This window comes from Neodiprion pinetum, chromosome 4 (genome assembly GCF_021155775.2).
Source record: "Neodiprion pinetum isolate iyNeoPine1 chromosome 4, iyNeoPine1.2, whole genome shotgun sequence".
NCBI lineage: Eukaryota > Metazoa > Arthropoda > Insecta > Hymenoptera > Diprionidae > Neodiprion > Neodiprion pinetum.
Window position 1 is genome coordinate 27224834 of NC_060235.2, and position 20857 is coordinate 27245690.

Sequence of the window (20857 nt, forward strand, 5' to 3'; positions counted from 1 at the left end):
AAAACTCTTTAGGACAGAGGCAGAGCTACTCACGAACCCGGCAGGGCAAAAAACCTAAAAGATTGCTGACAGCACTGGGAGCGGCAGTGTTCCCAACTCGTCCGTGGGGGGCTATGTGACCAGGGCCGTAGCATTATAGTACCGAAGAAAAAATTATAGTACTTTTTTGAAAATGTTAATAATGCAATAAAATCACGGAATATGGAATGACGGCAGGAACTGGCGGGAAGCGGGAAACGGGGCGCTCAAATCAACACCAACGCGCCTGAGCCCGAACCGTGCATGTCAGCGCCCTCCGTAATAATGTGGTTAAAATTAAAAACCACATTATGGTGAATGGCGCTGACAATTTTTTGCCTAGCGCGAAAAGATTTGAATACGTTTCTTTTGAAAAGTATTAAAAATCTTTTTTTTTCGAAAAGTATTAAAGAATTTTGTCCCGCCAGTTTTGTATTACAAAAAAAAACTTCTTTTTATACAAATTTCCAAATTATAGTAGATTTCCGTCACATAATGAAAGTTCTATGTTACATAGTACGAAGTTCATATTTATGTGACATCTACTATAATTATGTGACGGTTGGGAACACTGTTGGCAACCACTTGCTCAGCCCCCTGCAACTAGATCGAGCGAAAAAGTAAAAAGAGTAACCTAGTATGTCACATAATTTTAGTTATTATTGAAGGCGCTAGTAGTGCAGTTGCACGGGTTGCACTCTGTAAAGGCCGTAAAGGTAATCGCGCAAACCCACTGATATGTATCGCAAACCGCGCAACTGTACTACTAACGCTCTCTACCGAGTGTGACAACATAGACTCGTTTTCTAAAACACAGAGTTGCAGGGAGCTGCACTTGCTCGATCGACCGAGTATATCTATATATACTCTGCGAGCGCGCCTAATTTCATGCCTGGCACACGATTGTGGGCCGCCTTCGGTGCATGGCCGCCTAAGTGTCGCGTCGACGCTCCAACCTAGCTGGTATCACGAAAAGCCGAGCGTTAGAGATCTCCCTACTTATCTCTGGTGAGCGTGTCAGAAGTCTACTAGCGCCACGTAGAGGAACTGAAAAACGGGTACAAAACAAGAAGCTACGTCGGAAAGTGTCGTTCAATTCTGATCTGGCGGTAAATATTTTGCGCCAAGAATCGACCATAAAAGCACGATGAACGGTTTGGCAGCGGAAAAAAGTTCGCAATCTCAACAGTCCAACAGCAAATATTCATTCTCATCGTTCGATAATCTCAACCTCGTACAGACGGTTTTATTTATCATCAGTTATCATTCCACATTATTGTCAGGCTTCTAGGTTCCGAACTGGGTCCGCGATTTTTTGCGACGCAAGATTCGCGGCCCGCCGTTCCGGCATCGCTGAGTTTGCAGAACATTTCTCAGGACGCGAACAGGCCTGGGTAAGAATCAGGATGGTACGTCATGACACAGACAGGTACGTCATTTCGCCTTCAGGTGACCTCCAAAATTTCGTTTGTTTTGCCGTATCTATCACCGTTCTCGAGATATTCGCGATTCAACTCAATCAACCCCCACTCCATGGGAAGAGTAACAAAGAGGGTGGGAGAATTATTATCTTCCGTCACTCAGAGAATTGATACAAGACTCTTCTGAGCTCCATGCGGCATCAGTCGTTTCCGAGCAATCGGGACGAAATCACAGGTTACCGGTTTCAGCTCAACATTAAAACCGTGTTGATCAAGTTGTGTCGCGTTGTTCGATCAGTGTGTTTCGTGTCTCGAGTTTTCATTGTTTTGTATAACTTCAAATTTCAGTGAAGTCTACTTTTTTTTCGATGAGTCGTGTGTCAATTTTATTATTTCTTTGGCTGATTTTCGGCAAATTCGCAGTTGCATTGTTAGCAAGTTTATTCAGTCGGTCGAAACAGACAGCAACAGCACAAAAAGTGAGTGTAGAATCAAGTGTTATTGCAGTGCGGATTTTTGGATTACAAGTGATGAGTGAAGATCTAAATGACGTGACAAGTGCGTCGCTTCACCGATAAACCTGAGATGCTACAACAACTACTACATGTAGTGTCGAGCAGCCCAGAGTCGAGGTAACAATACTTATTTTAATTATTGATTGATAATTCAAGGTGGTGAATTTTGTGCCGAACTTTTGTTCTTGTATAACATGCAATGCATAAATATGAAACTAGACAACAGTAATAATTAATTTGAAGTCTGAAAAGCCAATTTCCTCAATTAATTCAAGTGTTATATTTTGTTTTTCACAGATTTAGCCTGAGACTTCCGAGTAACTTTTCCCTTTCTCGGCAACGTTGGTGAGTTTGCATGTGTTAGGTTATGGGTATTTCCCTGGGATTCCTCTGTCACGTGGCGTGGCGGTAACAATTGTTACACAAATCTTCGATTTCTTAGCTGCATGGATAGACTCATTCACGATCACAACGTGCTTCACTTGCAGTCCAATAATTTTTTTTCGCAATCTAATGTACCGTAGCTTACTCGAAGTTAGAAATTTTGCACGTTGCTAAAAGTGGAATGAGCATCGCGACAGGTAACCATCGCTTACTCGGCACTCGCGAGATCGAATTGTGTTTCGCAAATGATGTAATAATCTACGTTTGAATTTACCGATGATGTCGTTTAAGTGATGGGTTCACCTGAGGTTTGAACGTATTCAATTATTCACAATATTGATAAATCGATAAAATTCCAAAGTCTGGCATAACGTAACGTAGTGAAATTGCATCTTATATTATTATATATCATTTTCAACCCTTTAAAAGTCAACAAATATTGATCAACTGCAGGCTTAGCTCGCTTAGAAAAATGCTAATTGGCATACAGGATGTTTTTAATCTATTTTACAAAATGTTAATGTACCGATAGTCTGCCAACATTTACTAAAATAATACATACAACACTAGAGTTGACGGGACATAACCGCGATACTGTATTCTGAGTAGGCAGACTATGATATAAAAACATTTTGCTCCCAACAGGTAACCAACGAAAATGTAAGTCAGCGACCACGGCGCGAATGATGAAGAATGATGTGTGTTGGAAAAAATGGCGAATCGTTTAGATCGAATATAGGTAACCGGGTAGGTAGGTGGACGTTTTGGGATCCGTCGCGGGGTTTATTCATGTGTGTGTGAGTCTCTCTTTTCCGTTGGGTGGTTCCGTTGGGGAACAGGTAAGGTTAGGAAGGTCGCGATATACCGTGATGTTACTGACTTTTGTAATCCACAGCGTCAAACGATCACATAAATCTTGCTCTCAAAAGACTCCGTATTCGAGTCTCTTGACCATTTCTAAGCATTTGAATAAGAACGAGATTGAATTTCTTATTTCCTGTAACTCTGCAACCATTTTTCAATTCCAACAACTGAAAAAGAATAGAAACGGAACTATTAGCAGAATTATGGATCCCGTTTCTTTAGGTTACCGAATTAAGCATGTTTTATTCCAATGAGAAACTGTGCGTTTTAATTTGTATCTTCGTTTATATTCGATTTTATCTGTTCTTTCCTATCCCGTCCGATCCGCGACAATGCCACCTCTTATAGCCTATTCATTTCAATTATTCATTTAGAATATGGGATTGCAATTTCCCGATTCTGTTCTTTCCATCCGAATCCATTCGTTTCAAAAAATACACTTCATCCGAATCCGATTCGTATGCTTTCATATTCTTTGAAACGAATTGATTCGCATGGAAAGAACAGAATCGGATTAGAATTTGCAATCCCCCTATTCTAAATGAATAATTGAAACGAATAGGTTGTGAGAGGTGGCATTGTCGCGGATAGGACGGGATAGGAAAGAACAGATAAAATCGAATGTAAATGAATAAACAGATTAAAACGAACAGTTTCTCATTGGAATAAAACATGCTTAATTCGGTAACCTATAAAAACGGGATCCATAATTCTGCTAATAATTCCGTTTCTATTCTTTTTCAGTTGTTGGGCTCGTTATTCAATTCAATTATTAAGTCATTACCGATGATTATTCCATACAATTGATCTCTGTGATCGTCTGAATGGGCAAAACGCATCTCTGGACCATCTATCGCGTTCCGTGGTACGCTAGATGGGGAGAGATGCTGAGCTCGAAGACTTCGCGTCGAAGAGGACCGCCGACCGTCACGCCACACAATAATGCATGCCCTCCAACCTCCTTCCTCATTTCAAATTGATTTGTAATCTGAGAACAACAATCCGCATAGCAATGTATCTCATTCAAAAAGATACAGATGCGGATTGGGCTTCTACAGAATTTTTGGGACAAGTTCCACATAATACAAATTTTTTGACAGTTTAATCTGTCGCGCCTTTTTGCGCCTAGATTAATCACGAGAATCGGACGCAGCCTTTTGCGCGTAAATTAATAACGGAAATTGGACACGTTTTTTTACGCGTCGATTTTGCAAACAGCATATGACAAGTCCCAGATATTACAAATATTTTGACAGTTTAATCTGTCGCGCCTTATTGCGCGTAGATTAATCACGAGAATTGGACGCAGCCTTTTGCGCGTAAATTAACCACGGGACTCGGACACGTTTTTACGCGCCGATTTTGCAAACGGTATATAGAAGAGTTACACACTTTCGATGTGTTAATCTTTCAACTCTTCGGTCAATTATTTACGAATAATAAAGTTTTCAAGTTCCACGGCGCCTTTTGCGCGTGGACTTGATACCTTTCAGTCGTGAGAGAAAGCGCGTTATTTTACAACTGGAGCTCAACGCGCAGGTATAGAAATCTCGGTAGTGTTCAGTGATAGTGGAGAATCTTGACGTAAGTATTTATAAAATATATATGAAACGTACAGAAACACTCGTTTAACTGATCGTATTATTTTCTGTTTCAGGGCAACAAAACCAATTTTTTAACAAATGCACTGAGAACTATAGAATTTTCAGTCGAAAAAGATATTCACTTCAATAACTCAATGCAGAAGAAGATATCGATTCAACACAAATTTTAAATGATTTTTATTCATCAATACAATTAATAATCGAAGCAACGAATATTAACGTGAATATCATGTTAGACTCGATCCATTTTTGGTCGATGTATGGACTTGTGTGATTGTGCTAACCATACCTTCGTTTGTTTCAGGTAATAAAACTTTTGCTTGTTTAAGATAATCACCCCTTTGTCCGATCGTGCTAATCGAGCCTTTATCTATTTCAGCTGATGAAACCTGTGTCTGTTTCAGCTAACCAAACTTTTTATCTGTTTCTGCTAATTAAACCTTTTGTCTGTTTTAGGAAATCGAATTTTTTGTCTGTTTTAGCTAACCGAAACCTCTGTCTATTTAAGATAATGAAACTTTTTGACCGTTTCGCTAATCAAACCTTTTGTCTGTTTCAGCCAATCAAACTTTTTGTCTGTTTTAGCTAATCAAATCTTCTATCTGTTTCGAGTGAATAATTTGTCTCTTTTTTCGTTAATTTTATTTTTTATTTATCTTACTGTAAGTTGAGAATATTTTTGACTGTATCGACATATGTCACTATTTATATATTTCATCTGTTTCAGGTAACTGCATTTTATTGACTGTACAGAAAACTTATGGTTACTTTCCCTAGGCTTAGGTCTGGTTCAGGTCTAGTTCAGGGTCAGTGATCTTGTTTTCACCGATAGATAGATTTAGCGATGTAGGTCAGAATAATCATGATCACAAAGTGTGGTAAAAGTTATTCAGAAGTTGTTTTTCTTAATGGTTTTACAGTATTTTGTTGCGATTGTTTTAGTGATTGAGTTGTTTGAGTGCTTGAGTAGTGATTCCAGCAGGAATTTGAATGTTTTTCAGTGCTTTCCACAGGAATAGAAAATTCGTTCAGTGATTCCAGCAGGAATTTGAATATTTTTCAGTGCCTTTCACAGGATTATAAAATTCATTTCGCGATTTCAGTAAGAATTTCGATATTTTCCAGTGCTTTCCACAGGAATATAAAATTCATTCCGTGATTCCAGTAGGAATTTAAATATTTTTCTGTGCTTTCCACAGGAATATAAAATTCATTCCGTGATTCCAGTAGGAATTTAAATGTTTTTCAGTTCAGTGATTCCGGCAGGAATTCAAGTGTTTTTCAGTGCTTTCCACAGGAATATAAAAATTCATTCTGTGATTCCAGTAGAAATTTAAATATTTTTCAGTGCTTTCCACAGGAATATAAAATTCATTCCGTGATTCCAGTAGGAATTTAAATATTTTTCAGTGCTTTCCACAAGAATATAAAATTCGATCAGTGATTCCAGCAGGAATTTAAATGTTTTTTAGTGCTTTCCACAGGAATATAAAATTCATTCTGTGATTCCAGCCGGAATTTGAATGTTTTTCAGTGCTTTCCACAGGAATATAAAATTCGTTCAGTGATTCCAGCAGGAATTTAAATATTTTTCGGTGCCTTTCACAGGATTATAAAATTCATTCCGTGATTCCGGTAATAATTAAAATATTTTTCAGTGCTTTCCACAGGAATATAAAATTCATTCGTTGATTCCAGTAGGAATTTAAATATTTTTCAGTGCTTTCCACAGGAATATAAAATTCATTCCGTGATTCCAGTAGGAATTTAAATGTTTTTCAGTTCAGTGATTCCGGCAGGAATTCAAGTGTTTTTCAGTGCTTTCAACAGGTTTATAAAATTCGTTCAGTGATTCCAGCAGGAATTTAAATGTTTTTTAGTGCTTTCCACAGGAATATAAAATTCATTCTGTGATTCCAGCCGGAATTTAAATGTTTTTCAGTGCTTTCCACAGGAATATAAAATTCGTTCAGTGATTCCAGCAGGAATTTAAATATTTTTCTGTGCTTTCCACAGAAATATAGAATTCGTTCAGTGATTCCAGCAATAATTTAAATGTTTTTTAGTGCTCTCCATAGGAACATAAAATTTATTCCGTGATTCCAGTAGAAATTTGAATATTTTTCAGTGCCTTCCACGGGAATATAAAATTCGTTTAGTGATTCCAGCAGGAATTTGAATGTTTTTCAGTGCTTTCCACGGGAATATAAAATTCGTTTAGTGATTCCAGCAGGAATTTGAATGTTTTTCAGTGCTTTCCACGGGAATATAAAATTCGTACAGTGATTCCAGCAGGAATTTGAATATTCTTCAGTGCCTTTCACAGGAATATAAAATTCATTTCGTGATTCCAGTAAGAATTGACATATTTTTCAGTGCTTTTCACATACATATAAAATTCATTCCGTGATTCCAGTAAGAATTTAAATATTTTTCAGTGCCTTTCACAGGAATATGAAATTCATTCCGTGATTCCAGTGAGAATTTAAATATTTTTTGGTGCTTTCCACAGGAATATAAAATTCATTTCGTGATTCCAGTAGGAATTTAAATATTTTTCAGTGCCTTTCACAGGAATATAAAATTCATTTCGTGATTCCAGTAGGAATTTAAATATTTTTCAGTGCCTTTTACAGGAATATAAAATTCATTCCGTGATTCCAGTAGGAATTCTAATATTTTTCAGTGTCTTCCACAGGAATATAAAATTCGTTCAGTGATTCCAGCAGGAATTTAAATGTTTTTTAGTGCTTTCCACAGGCAAATCAAATTCGTTCGGTGATTCCAGCAGGAATTTAAATGTTTTTCAGTGCCTTCCACAGGAATATAAAATTCGTTCAGTGATTCCAGCAGGAATTTAAATGTTTCTCAGTGCTTTCCATAGGAATATAAAATTTGTTCGGTGATTCCAGCAGGAATTTGAATGTTTTTCAGTGCATTCCACAGGAATATAAAATTCATTCCGTGAATTCAGTAGGAATTTGAATATTTATCAGTGCCTTCTACATGAATATAAAATTCATTCCGTGATTCCAGTAGGAATTTTAATATTATTCAGTGTCTTCCACAAGAATATAAAATTCGTTCGGTGATTCCAGCAGGAATTTAAATGTTTTTCAGTTCAGTGATTCCGGCAGGAATTTAAGTGTTTTTCAGTGCTTTCCACAGGAATATAAAATTCATTCTGTGATTCCAGTGGAAATTTAAATATTTTTCAGTGCTTTCCACAGGAATATAAAATTCATTCCGTGATTCCAGTAGGAATTTAAATATTTTTCAGTGCTTTCCACAAGAATATAAAATTTGATCAGTGATTCCAGCAGGAATTTAAATGTTTTTTAGTGCTTTCCACAGGAATATAAAATTCATTCTGTGATTCCAGCCGGAATTTAGATGTTTTTCAGTGCTTTCCACAGGAATATTAAATTCGTTCAGTGATTCCAGTAGAAATTTGAATATTTTTCAGTGCCTTCCACGGGAATATAAAATTCGTTTAGTGATTCCAGCAGGAATTTAAATGCTTTTCGGTGCTTTCCACAGGAATATAAAATTCGTTCAGTGATTCCAGCAGGAATTTAAATATTTTTCAGTGCCTTTCACAGGATTATAAAATTTATTCCGTGATTCCGGTAATAATTAAAATATTTTTCAGTGCTTTCCACAGGAATATAAAATTCGTTCGGTGATTCCAGTAGAAATTTAAATATTTTTCAGTGCTTTCCACAGGAATATAAAATTCATTCCGTGATTCCAGTAGGAATTCAAATGTTTTTCGGTTCAGTGATTCCGGCAGGAATTCAAGTGTTTTTCAGTGCTTTCAACAGGTTTATAGAATTCGTTCAGTGATTCCAGCAGGAATTTAAATGTTTTTCAGTGCTTTCCGCAGGAATATAAAATTCATTCTGTGATTCCGGTAGGAATTTAAATATTTTTCAGTGCTTTCCACAAGAATATAAAATTCGATCAGTGATTCCAGCAGGAATTTAAATGTTTTTTAGTGCTTTCCACAGGAATATAAAATTCATTCTGTGATTCCAGCCGGAATTTAAATGTTTTTCAGTGCTTTCCACAGGAATATAAAATTCGTTCAGTGATTCCAGTAGGAATTTAAATGTTTTTCAGTGCCTTCCACAGGAATATAAAATTCGTTCCGTGATTTCAGTAGGAATTTTAATATTTTTCAGTGTCTTCCACAGGAATATAAAATTCGTTCGGTGATTCCAGCAGAAATTTAAATGTTTTTTAGTGCTTTCCACAGGGATATAAAATTCATTCCATGATTCCAGTAGAAAGTTAAATGTTTTTTAGTGCCCTCCATAGAAACATAAAATTCATTCCGTGATTCCAGTAGAAATTTAAATATTTCTCAGTGCCTTCCACGAGAATATAAAATTCGTTTAGTGATTCCAGCAGGAATTTAAATGTTTTTCAGTGCTTTCCACAGGAATATAAAATTCGTTCAGTGATTCCAGCAGGAATTCAAATATTTTTCAGGGCCTTTCACAGGAATATAAAATTCGTTCGGTGATTCCAGCAGGAATTTAAATGTTTTTCAGTGCCTTCCACAGGAATATAAAATTCGTTCAGTGATTCCAGCAGGAATTTAAATGTTTCTCAGTGCTTTCCATAGGAATATGAAATTTGTTCGGTGATTCCAGCAGGAATTTAAATGTTTTTCAGTGCATTCCACAGGAATATAAAATTCATTTCGTGATTCCAGTAGGAATTTTAATATTTTTCAGTGCTTTCCACAGGAATATAAAATTCATCCGGTGATTCCAGTAGGAATTTAAATATTTTTCATTGCCTTTCACAGGAATATAAAATTCATTTCGCGATTTCAGTAAGAATTTCGATATTTTCCAGTGCTTTCCACAGGAGTATAAAATTCATTCTGTGATTCCAGTAGAAATTTCAATATTTCTCAGCGCCTTCCACGGGAATATAAAATTCGTTTAGTGATTCCAGCCGGAATTTAAATGTTTTTCAGTGCTTTCCACAGGAATATAAAATTCGTTCAGTGATTCCAGCAGGAATTTAAATATTTTTCTGTGCTTTCCACAGAAATATAAAATTCGTTCAGTGATTCCAGCAATAATTTGAATGTTTTTTAGTGCTCTCCATAGGAACAAAAAATTCATTCCGTGATTCCAGTAGAAATTTGAATATTTTTCAGTGCCTTCCACGGGAATATAAAATTCGTTTAGTGATTCCAGCAGGAATTTAAATGTTTTTCAGTGCTTTCCACAGGAATATAAAATTCGTTCAGTGATTCCAGCAGGAATTTAAATATTTTTCAGTGCCTTTCACAGGATTATAAAATTTATTCCGTGATTCCGGTAATAATTAAAATATTTTTCAGTGCTTTCCACAGGAATATAAAATTCATTCGGTGATTCCAGTAGGAATTTAAATATTTTTCAGTGCTTTCCACAGGAATATAAAATTCATTCCGTGATTCCGGTAATAATTGAAATATTTTTCAGTGCTTTCCACAGGAATATAAAATTCATTCGGTGATTCCAGTAGGAATTTAAATATTTTTCAGTGCTTTCCACAGGAATATAAAATTCATTCTGTGATTCCAGTAGAAATTTAAATATTTTTCAGTGCTTTCCTCAGGAATATAAAATTCGTTCAGTGATTCCAGCAGGAATTTGAATATTCTTCAGTGCCTTTGACAGGAATATAAAATTCATTTCGTGATTCCAGTAAGAATTTAAATATTTTTCAGTGCTTTTCACATGAATATAAAATTCACTTCGTGATTCCAGTAAGAATTTAAATATTTTTCGGTGCTTTCCACAGGCATATAAAATTCATTCCGTGATTCCTGTAGAAATTTGAATATTTTCAGCGCCTTGCACAGGAATATAAAATTCATTCCGTGATTCCAGTGAGAATTTAGAAATTTTTTGGTGCTTTCCACAGGAATATAAAATTCATTTCGTGATTCCAGTAGGAATTTAAATATTTTTCAGTGCCTTTCACAGGAATATAAAATTCATTCCGTGATTCCAGTAGAAATTTGAATATTTTCAGCGCCTTTCACAGGAATATAAAATTCATTCCGTGATTCCAGTGAGAATTTAGAAATTTTTTGGTGCTTTTCACATGAATATAAAATTCATTTCGTGATTCCAGTAAGAATTTAAATATTTTTCGGTGCTTTCCACAGGCATATAAAATTCATTCCGTGATTCCAGTAGAAATTTGAATATTTTCAGCGCCTTTCACAGGAATATAAAATTCATTCCGTGATTCCAGTGAGAATTTAGAAATTTTTTGGTGCTTTTCACATGAATATAAAATTCATTCCGTGATTCCAGTGAGAATTTAGAAATTTTTTGGTGCTTTCCAAAGGAATATAAAATTCATTTCGTGATTCCAGTAGGAATTTAAATATTTTTCAGTGCCTTTCACAGGAATATAAAATTCATTTCGTGATTCCAGTAAGAATTTAAATATTTTTTAGTGCTTTCCACAGGAATATAAAATTCATTCCGTGATTCCAGTAGGAATTTGAATGTTTTCCAGTTCAGTGATTCCGGCAGGGATTCAAGTGTTTTTCAGTGCTTTCCACAGGAATATAAAAATTCATTCTGTGATTCCAGTAGAAATTTAAATATTTTTCAGTGCTTTCCACAGGAATATAAAATTCATTCCGTGATTCCAGTAGGAATTTAAATATTTTTCAGTGCTTTCCACAAGAATATAAAATTCGATCAGTGATTCCAGCAGGAATTTAAATGTTTTTTAGTGCTTTCCACAGGAATATAAAATTCATTCTGTGATTCCAGCCGGAATTTAAATGTTTTTCAGTGCTTTCCACAGGAATATAAAATTCGTTCAGTGATTCCAGCAGGAATTTAAATATTTTTCGGTGCCTTTCACAGGATTATAAAATTCATTCCGTGATTCCGGTAATAATTAAAATATTTTTCAGTGCTTTCCACAGGAATATAAAATTCATTCGTTGATTCCGGTAGGAATTTAAATATTTTTCAGTGCTTTCCACAGGAATATAAAATTCATTCCGTGATTCCAGTAGGAATTTAAATGTTTTTTAGTTCAGTGATTCCGGCAGGAATTCAAGTGTTTTTCAGTGCTTTCAACAGGTTTATAAAATTCGTTCAGTGATTCCAGCAGGAATTTAAATGTTTTTCAGTGCCTTTTACAGGAATATAAAATTCATTTCGTGATTCCAGTAGGAATTTTAATATTTATCAGTGCCTTCCACATGAATATAAAATTCATTCGGTGATTCCAGCAGGAATTTAAATGTTTTTCAGTGCCTTCCACAGGAATATAAAATTCGTTCAGTGATTCCAGCAGGAATTTAAATGTTTCTCAGTGCTTTCCATAGTAATATAAAATTCATTCCGTGATTCCAGTAGAAATTTAAATATTTCTCAGTGCCTTCCACGGAAATAACAAATTCGTTTAGTGATTCCAGCAGGAATTGAAATGTTTTTCAGTGCTTTCCACAGGAATATAAAATTCATTTCGTGATTCCAGTAGGAATTTGAATATTTATCAGTGCCTTCCACATGAATATGAAATTCATTCCGTGATTCCAGTAGGAATTTTAATATCATTCAGTGTCTTCCACAAGAATATAAAATTCGTTCGGTGATTCCAGCCGGAATTTAAATGTTTTTCAGTGCTTTCCACAGAAATATAAAATTCGTTCAGTGATTCCAGCAGGAATTTCAATATTTTTCTGTGCTTTCCACAGAAATATAAAATTCGTTCAGTGATTCCAGCAATAATTTAAATGTTTTTTAGTGCTCTCCATAGGAACATAAAATTTATTCCGTGATTCCAGTAGAAATTTGAATATTTTTCAGTGCCTTCCACGGGAATATAAAATTCGTTTAGTGATTCCAGCAGGAATTTGAATATTCTTCAGTGACTTTCACAGGAATATAAAATTCATTTCGTGATTCCAGTAAGAATTTAAATATTTTTCAGTGCTTTTCACATACATATAAAATTCATTCCGTGATTCCAGTAAGAATTTAAATATTTTTCAGTGCCTTTCACAGAAATATAAAATTCATTCCGTGATTCCAGTGAGAATTTAAATATTTTTCAGTGCCTTTCACAGGAATATAAAATTCATTCCGTGATTCCAGTAGGAATTTAAATGTTTTTCAGTTTAGTGATTCCGGCGGGAATTCAAGTGTTTTTCAGTGCTTTCAACAGGTTTATAAAATTCGTTCAGTCATTCCAGCAGGAATTTAAATGTTTTTCAGTGCTTTCCGCAGGAATATAAAATTCATTCTGTGATTCCGGTAGGAATTTAAATATTTTTCAGTGCTTTCCACAAGAATATAAAATCCGATCAGTGATTCCAGCAGGAATTTAAATGTTTTTTAGTGCCTTCCACGGGAATATAAAATTCATTCTGTGATTCCGGTAGGAATTTAAATATTTTTCAGTGCTTTCCACAAGAATATAAAATTCGATCAGTGATTCCAGCAGGAATTTAAATGTTTTTTAGTGCTTTTCACAGGAATATATTCATTTTGTGATTCCAGCCGGAATTTAAATGTTTTTCAGTGCTTTCCACAGGAATATGAAATTCGTTCAGTGATTCCAGCAGGAATTTAAATATTTTTCTGTGCTTTCCACAGAAATATAGAATTCGTTCAGTGATTCCAGCAATAATTTAAATGTTTTTTAGTGCTCTCCATAGGAACATAAAATTTATTCCGTGATTCCAGTAGAAATTTGAATATTTTCCAGTGCCTTCCACGGGAATATAAAATTCGTTTAGTGATTCCAGCAGGAATTTAAATGTTTTCCAGTGCTTTCCACAGGAATATAAATTTCGTTCAGTGATTCCAGCAGGAATTTGAATATTCTTCAGTGACTTTCACAGGAATATAAAATTCATTTCGTGATTCCAGTAAGAATTTAAATATTTTTCAGTGCTTTTCACATACATATAAAATTCATTCCGTGATTCCAGTAAGAATTTAAATATTTTTCAGTGCCTTTCACAGAAATATAAAATTCATTCCGTGATTCCAGTGAGAATTTAAATATTTTTCAGTGCCTTTCACAGGAATATAAAATTCATTCCGTGATTCCAGTAGGAATTTAAATGTTTTTCAGTTTAGTGATTCCGGCGGGAATTCAAGTGTTTTTCAGTGCTTTCAACAGGTTTATAAAATTCGATCAGTGATTCCAGCAGGAATTTAAATGTTTTTTAGTGCTTTCCACAGGAATATAAAATTCATTCTGTGATTCCAGCCGGAATTTAAATGTTTTTCAGTGCTTTCCACAGGAATATAAAATTCGTTCAGTGATTCCAGTAGGAGTTTAAATGTTTTTCAGTGCCTTCCACGGGAATATAAAATTCGTTCGGTGATTCCAGCAGGAATTTAAATGTTTTTCAGTGCCTTCCACAGGAATATAAAATTCGTTCAGTGATTCCAGCAGGAATTTAAATGTTTCTCAGTGCTTTCCATAGGAATATGAAATTTGTTCGGTGATTCCAGCAGGAATTTAAATGTTTTTCAGTGCATTCCACAGGAATATAAAATTCATTTCGTGATTCCAGTAGGAATTTTAATATTTTTCAGTGCTTTCCACAGGAATATAAAATTCATTCCGTGATTCCAGTGAGAATTCAAATCTTTTTTGGTGCTTTCCACAGGAATATAAAATTCATTTCGTGATTCCAGTAGGAATTTAAATATTTTTCAGTGCCTTTCACAGGAATATAAAATTCATTTCGTGATTTCAGTAGGAATTCAAATATTTTTCAGTGCCTTTTACAGGAATATAAAATTCATTCCGTGAGTCCAGTAGGAATTCTAATATTATTCAGTGTCTTCCACAGGAATATAAAATTCGTTCGGTGATTCCAGCAGGAATTTAAATGTTTTTCAGTGCCTTTCACAGGAATATAAAATTCATTTCGTGATTCCAGTAGGAATTTAAATATTTATCAGTGCCTTCCACATGAATATAAAATTCATTCCGTGATTCCAGTAGGAATTTTAATATTATTCAGTGTCTTCCACAAGAATACAAAATTCGTTCGGTGATTCCAGCAGGAATTTAAATGTTTTTCAGTACCTTCCACAGGAATATAAAATTCGTTTAGTGATTCCAGCAGGAATTTCAATGTTTCTCAGTGCTTTCCATAGGAATATAAAATTTGTTCGGTGATTCCAGCAGGAATTTAAATGTTTTTCAGTGCATTCCACAGGAATATAAAATTCATTCCGTGAATTCGGTAGGAATTTGAATATTTATCAGCGCCTTCCACATGAATATAAAATTCATTCCGTGATTCCAGTAGGAATTTCAATATTTTTCAGTGTCTTCCACAGGAATATGACATTCGTTCGGTGATTCCAGCAGGAATTTGAATGTTTTTCAGTTCAGTGATTCCAGCAGGAATTTAAGTGTTTTTCTGTGCTTTCCACAGGAATATAAAATTCATTTCGTGATTCCAGTAGGAATTTAACTATTTTTCAGGGCCTTTCACAGGAATATAAAATTCATTTCGTGATTCCAGTAGGAATTTTAATATTTTTCAGTGCTTTCCACAGGAATATAAAATTCATCCGGTGATTCCAGTAGGAATTTAAATATTTTTCATTGCCTTTCACAGGAATATAAAATTCATTTCGCGATTTCAGTAAGAATTTCGATATTTTCCAGTGCTTTCCACAGTAGTATGAAATTCATTCTGTGATTCCAGTAGGAATTTAAATATTTCTCAGTGCCTTCCACGGGAATATAAAATTCGTTTAGTGATTCCAGCCGGAATTTAAATGTTTTTCAGTGCTTTCCACAGGAATATAAAATTCGTTCAGTGATTCCAGCAGGAATTTAAATATTTTTCTGTGCTTCCCACAGATATATAAAATTCGTTCAGTGATTCCAGCAATAATTTAAATGTTTTTTAGTGCTCTCCATAGGATCAAAAAATTCATTCCGTGATTCCAGTAGAAATTTGAATATTTTTCAGTGCCTTTCACAGGATTATAAAATTCATTCCGTGATTCCGGTAATAATTAAAATATTTTTCAGTGCTTTCCACAGGAATATAAAATTCATTCGGTGATTCCAGTAGGAATTTAAATATTTTTCAGTGCTTTCCACAGGAATATAAAATTCATTTCGTGATTCCAGTAGGAATTTGAATGTTTTTCAGTTCAGTGATTCCGGCAGGAATTTAAATGTTTTTCAGTGCCTTCCACAGGAATATGAAATTCGTTCAGTGACTCCAGCAGGAATTTAAATGTTTCTCAGTGCTTTCCATAGGAATATACAATTCATTCCGTGATTCCAGTAGGAATTTCAATATTTTTCAGTGTCTTCCACAGGAATACGACATTCGTTCGGTGATTCCAGCAGGAATTTTAATGTTTTTCAGTTCAGTGATTCCAGCAGGAATTTAAGTGTTTTTCTGTGCTTTCCACAGGAATATAAAATTCATTTCGTGACTCCAGTAGGAATTTAACTATTTTTTAGGGCCTTTCACAGGAATATAAAATTCATTTCGTGATTCCAGTAGGAATTTTAATATTTTTCAGTGCTTTCCACAGGAATATAAAATTCATCCGGTGATTCCAGTAGGAATTTAAATATTTTTCATTGCCTTTCACAGAAATATAAAATTCATTTCGCGATATCAGTAAGAATTTCGATATTTTCCAGTGCTTTCCACAGGAGTATAAAATTCATTCTGTGATTCCAGTAGGAATTTAAATATTTCTCAGTGCCTTCCACGGGAATATAAAATCCGTTTAGTGATTCCAGCAGGAATTCAAATATTTTTCAGTGCTTTCCACAGGAATATAAACATCATTCCGTGATTCCAGTAGGAATTCAAATGTTTTTCAGTTCAGTGATTCCAGCAGGAATTTAAGTGTTTTTCATTGCATTCCACAGGAATATAACATTCATTCCGTGTTTGCAGTAGGAATTTGTATATTTATCAGTGCCTTCCACACGAATATAAAATTCATTCCGTGATTTCAGTAGGAATTTTAGTATCATTCAGTGTCTTCCACAAGAATATAAAATTCGTTCGGTGATTCCAGCAGGAATTTAAATGTTTTTCAGTGCCTTTTACAGGAATATAAAATTCATTTCGTGATTCCAGTAGGAATTTTAATATTTATCAGTGCCTTCCACATGAATATAAAATTCATTCGGTGATTCCAGCAGGAATTTAAATGTTTTTCAGTGCCTTCCACAGGAATATAAAATTCGTTCAGTGATTCCAGCAGGAATTTAAATGTTTCTCAGTGCTTTCCATAGTAATATAAAATTCATTCCGTGATTCCAGTAGAAATTTAAATATTTCTCAGTGCCTTCCACGGGAATAACAAATTCGTTTAGTGATTCCAGCAGGAATTGAAATGTTTTTCAGTGCTTTCCACAGGAATATAAAATTCATTCCGTGATTCCAGTAGGAATTTGAATGTTTTTCAGTTCAGTGATTCCGGCAGGGATTCAAGTGTTTTTCAGTGCTTTCCACAGGAATATAAAAATTCATTCTGTGATTCCAGTAGAAATTTAAATATTTTTCAGTGCTTTCCACAGGAATATAAAATTCATTCCGTGATTCCAGTAGGAATTTAAATATTTTTCAGTGCTTTCCACAAGAATATAAAATTCGATCAGTGATTCCAGCAGGAATTTAAATGTTTTTTAGTGCTTTCCACAGGAATATAAAATTCATTCTGTGATTCCAGCCGGAATTTAAATGTTTTTCAGTGCTTTCCACAGGAATATAAAATTCGTTCAGTGATTCCAGCAGGAATTTAAATATTTTTCGGTGCCTTTCACAGGATTATGAAATTCATTCCGTGATTCCGGTAATAATTAAAATATTTTTCAGTGCTTTCCACAGGAATATAAAATTCATTCGTTGATTCCAGTAGGAATTTAAATATTATTCAGTGCTTTCCACAGGAATATAAAATTCATTCCGTGATTCCAGTAGGAATTTAAATGTTTTTTAGTTCAGTGATTCCGGCAGGAATTCAAGTGTTTTTCAGTGCTTTCAACAGGTTTATAAAATTCGTTCAGTGATTCCAGCAGGAATTTAAATGTTTTTCAGTGCCTTTTACAGGAATATAAAATTCATTTCGTGATTCCAGTAGGAATTTTAATATTTATCAGTGCCTTCCACATGAATATAAAATTCATTCGGTGATTCCAGCAGGAATTTAAATGTTTTTCAGTGCCTTCCACAGGAATATAAAATTCGTTCAGTGATTCCAGCAGGAATTTAAATGTTTCTCAGTGCTTTCCATAGTAATATAAAATTCATTCCGTGATTCCAGTAGAAATTTAAATATTTCTCAGTGCCTTCCACGGGAATAACAAATTCGTTTAGTGATTCCAGCAGGAATTGAAATGTTTTTCAGTGCTTTCCACAGGAATATAAAATTCATTTCGTGATTCCAGTAGGAATTTGAATATTTATCAGTGCCTTCCACATGAATATGAAATTCATTCCGTGATTCCAGTAGGAATTTTAATATCATTCAGTGTCTTCCACAAGAATATAAAATTCGTTCGGTGATTCCAGCCGGAATTTAAATGTTTTTCAGTGCTTTCCACAGAAATATAAAATTCGTTCAGTGATTCCAGCAGGAATATCAATATTTTTCTGTGCTTTCCACAGAAATATAAAATTCGTTCAGTGATTCCAGCAATAATTTAAATGTTTTTTAGTGCTCTCCATAGGAACATAAAATTTATTCCGTGATTCCAGTAGAAATTTGAATATTTTTCAGTGCCTTCCACGGGAATATAAAATTCGTTTAGTGATTCCAGCAGGAATTTAAATGTTTTCCAGTGCTTTCCACAGGAATATAAATTTCGTTCAGTGATTCCAGCAGGAATATGAATATTCTTCAGTGACTTTCACAGGAATATAAAATTCATTTCATGATTCCAGTAAGAATTTAAATATTTTTCAGTGCTTTTCACATACATATAAAATTCATTCCGTGATTCCAGTAAGAATTTAAATATTTTTCAGTGCCTTTCACAGAAATATAAAATTCATTCCGTGATTCCAGTGAGAATTTAAATATTTTTCAGTGCCTTTCACAGGAATATAAAATTCATTCCGTGATTCCAGTAGGAATTTAAATGTTTTTCAGTTTAGTGATTCCGGCGGGAATTCAAGTGTTTTTCAGTGCTTTCAACAGGTTTATAAAATTCGTTCAGTCATTCCAGCAGGAATTTAAATGTTTTTCAGTGCTTTCCGCAGGAATATAAAATTCATTCTGTGATTCCGGTAGGAATTTAAATATTTTTCAGTGCTTTCCACAAGAATATAAAATTCGATCAGTGATTCCAGCAGGAATTTAAATGTTTTTTAGTGCCTTCCACGGGAATATAAAATTCATTCTGTGATTCCGGTAGGAATTTAAATATTTTTCAGTGCTTTCCACAAGAATATAAAATTCGATCAGTGATTCCAGCAGGAATTTAAATGTTTTTTAGTGCTTTTCACAGGAATATAAAATTCATTTTGTGATTCCAGCCGGAATTTAAATGTTTTTCAGTGCTTTCCACAGGAATACGAAATTCGTTCAGTGATTCCAGCAGGAATTTAAATATTTTTCTGTGCTTTCCACAGAAATATAGAATTCGTTCAGTGATTCCAGCAATAATTTAAATGTTTTTTAGTGCTCTCCATAGGAACATAAAATTTATTCCGTGATTCCAGTAGAAATTTGAATATTTTTCAGTGCCTTCCACGGGAATATAAAATTCGTTTAGTGATTCCAGCAGGAATTTAAATGTTTTCCAGTGCTTTCCACAGGAATATAAATTTCGTTCAGTGATTCCAGCAGGAATTTGAATATTCTTCAGTGACTTTCACAGGAATATAAAATTCATTTCGTGATTCCGGTAAGAATTTAAATATTTTTCAGTGCTTTTCACATACATATAAAATTCATTTCGTGATTCCAGTAAGAATTTAAATATTTTTCAGTGCCTTTCACAGGAATATAAAATTCATTCCGTGATTCCAGTGAGAATTTAAATATTTTTCAGTGCCTTTCACAGGAATATAAAATTCATTCCGTGATTCCGGTAGGAATTTAAATGTTTTTCAGTTTAGTGATTCCGGCGGGAATTCAAGTGTTTTTCAGTGCTTTCAACAGGTTTATGAAATTCGTTCAGTCATTCCAGCAGGAATTTAAATGTTTTTCAGTGCTTTCCGCAGGAATATAAAATTCATTCTGTGATTCCGGTAGGAATTTAAATATTTTTCAGTGCTTTCCACAAGAATATAAAATTCGATCAGTGATTCCAGCAGGAATTTAAATGTTTTTTAGTGCCTTCCACGGGAATATAAAATTCATTCTGTGATTCCGGTAGGAATTTAAATATTTTTCAGTGCTTTCCACAAGAATATAAAATTCGATCAGTGATTCCAGCAGGAATTTAAATGTTTTTTAGTGCTTTTCACAGGAATATATTCATTTTGTGATTCCAGCCGGAATTTAAATGTTTTTTAGTGCTTTCCACAGGAATATGAAATTCGTTCAGTGATTCCAGCAGGAATTTAAATATTTTTCTGTGCTTTCCACAGAAATATAGAATTCGTTCAGTGATTCCAGCAATAATTTAAATGTTTTTTAGTGCTCTCCATAGGAACATAAAATTTATTCCGTGATTCCAGTAGAAATTTGAATATTTTCCAGTGCCTTCCACGGGAATATAAAATTCGTTTAGTGATTCCAGCAGGAATTTAAATGTTTTCCAGTGCTTTCCACAGGAATATAAATTTCGTTCAGTGATTCCAGCAGGAATTTGAATATTCTTCAGTGACTTTCACAGGAATATAAAATTCATTTCGTGATTCCAGTAAGAATTTAAATATTTTTCAGTGCTTTTCACATACATATAAAATTCATTCCGTGATTCCAGTAAGAATTTAAATATTTTTCAGTGCCTTTTACAGAAATATAAAATTCATTCCGTGATTCCAGTGAGAATTTAAATATTTTTCAGTGCCTTTCACAGGAATATAAAATTCATTCCGTGA